The sequence below is a fragment of the Pleurodeles waltl genome, chromosome 8 (genome assembly GCF_031143425.1).
Source record: "Pleurodeles waltl isolate 20211129_DDA chromosome 8, aPleWal1.hap1.20221129, whole genome shotgun sequence".
NCBI classification, from domain to species: domain Eukaryota; kingdom Metazoa; phylum Chordata; class Amphibia; order Caudata; family Salamandridae; genus Pleurodeles; species Pleurodeles waltl.
Genome location: NC_090447.1, coordinates 428,720,466 through 428,722,682, shown reverse-complemented (window position 1 = coordinate 428,722,682; position 2,217 = coordinate 428,720,466).

The following is a 2,217-nucleotide window of genomic DNA, read 5'->3' as shown; positions in this document are numbered from 1 at the left end:
CCGCCATGGCGGTCATGGACCGCCAAGGTCAGAATGACCCCCTATATTTCCATCTTTTTTTGCAATTTTTTAACTCACATGAACTCGATTAGAAGGTATTGGAGAGCTTTACATGAACACCAGTTACTTTACACAAGGACACGGGGAGATTAAGGACCTGATTTAGAGTTCGATGGATGGGTTACTCCATCACAAACGTGACGGATATCCCGTCAGCCCTATTACGATCTCCATAGGCTATTATGGGATCGTAATACCGCGGACGGTATATCCGTCATGTCTGTGATGGAGTAACTCCCCCTGCCAAACTCTAAATCAGGCCCTAAGTTATTTGCTCAAAATCACAGGATGTTGAGCCGATGCCAAGACTGGTACCTTGGTCCACAGGTCTAAGATCGGCAGCTCTGGCCCTTAGGCCGCATGCTCTGCTTTATCAAACTACTTTTCTGAATGGAACAATTTGTGTTCTAATGGTGTACAGAAGAGCTGATATCCGAGCCAAGCTATGTTGCACAGTTGAAATCATAGTATTTCACTTGTTAAAAGTTGCCGCAGGTTGTGAGGTAAACATATATGGCTGACAAATTCATTTTCCTGGAATCCAGGCCAGGTGCGGTGCGAGGAGATATAGATGCTGGTAATTAGCCTTCTTTCTGATCACATACAATGAGCAGTCGCCAATGGACGTGCAAATATCCTTAATGTGTTAACATTCCCGATTAAATGGGAGTAAATTGTTAACTACACCACAAATTTACTCACTTTAATGATAATTGGAAGTGGTGTAATGATGTCCTAAAACCTCCAGCTTTGTCTTTTTTAAAGAAGCCTGGCCCAGCATCAGTCTTGGGTTTCTCTATGAAATACGGCCTTACTGTACATCATGCACCTGTTCACTTCCTGTCTGTGCTGAATGTTTTGTTTGGATCACGTTAGATCTGCAACATCAACTAACAATACCAGATAGCAGCGTCTTATGTGCCAGGCTGTAAGTCAGTCATGCCAACTGTCTTAATATATCACATTTCGTCTACAAAGGGAACGTTTTATTTCCATTGAGAAAACCATGACTAATGTGCGATTATGGTTCCAGAATCTGAAGATTAAAGGCATTATTCCAGCAAATGCTTCACATTATCATGCTATTCTCAGTAGAAAAACGTGCTTCATGTTTGTAGTTTTAGTAATATTTATGTATTCATTTATTTAAGAGCCAATGTTTAACAGTAAGAAGAAACTGATTAGGGAAACCTTAGGAACAAATGCTGTGTAAAGGAAATAAAAATATATACCACTGCATAGACAAAAGGAAAATCTTTTATGTGGCCTAAAATACAATATGAAATAGAGCTAATAAGATGGAGAAATCGTTTTCAAACCCAGACTTCTAGGATAAGAAAAGGAATAGTTTATTGATAAAATTGCATGTAGGTGTTCTCCTTACTACTACTTCTACTTGTTAGACGTGTAAGGCTTAGGGCGGTCTTCCACTAAACCTTTTGCCTTACTCCTCCTGTTTGTGCTGAATTTGTGTTTTTTTTTGCCTTCGGACTCTGCACAATTTACCACCTTTAACTAGTGCAAAGTGGTTGTGCTCTCGCCTTTAAACATGGTAAAATTGTCTTACGCCTAATTGGCACATTTAATTTGCTTGTAAGCCCCTAGTAAATTGGTACTAGATATACCCAGGGCCTGTAACATAAGTGCTACTAGAGGGCCTGCACCCACTTAAGTATTACTTTTAAACATGCCTCAGGCCTGCCACTGCAGCCTGTGTGTGCAGTTTTAAACTGTTGTTTCGACCTGGCAAAAAAACCTCTTGCCAGACGCAAACTCCTTTTTTAAAGACATATAAGTCACCCTTAGGGTAGGTACTACACTGTCCAGAGAGCAGGGCACAGTGTATTTAAAGAGGTGGACATGCACTTTTAAGTTCCACATGTCTTGGTAGTGAAAAACTCTTAATTTCGTTTTTTACTGTGAGAAGGCTACCTCTATCATTGGATAACATTGTGTTCCCTTATTACATATAATAATTTGATAACTTTTGTTAGACCTGGCACCCTTGGCGTGGTTTTCCCTAACTTTTTTTGCCCTCTGGCCGTCTGTTTTTCTGACTTCATTTTTGCTGTATTTAATTCTGAGCTCTGCAGACCAGTGTTAAAGTCCAAGTGTTCTGTACATGGTACATTGGCTTATCCACGATTGGCATAGTTA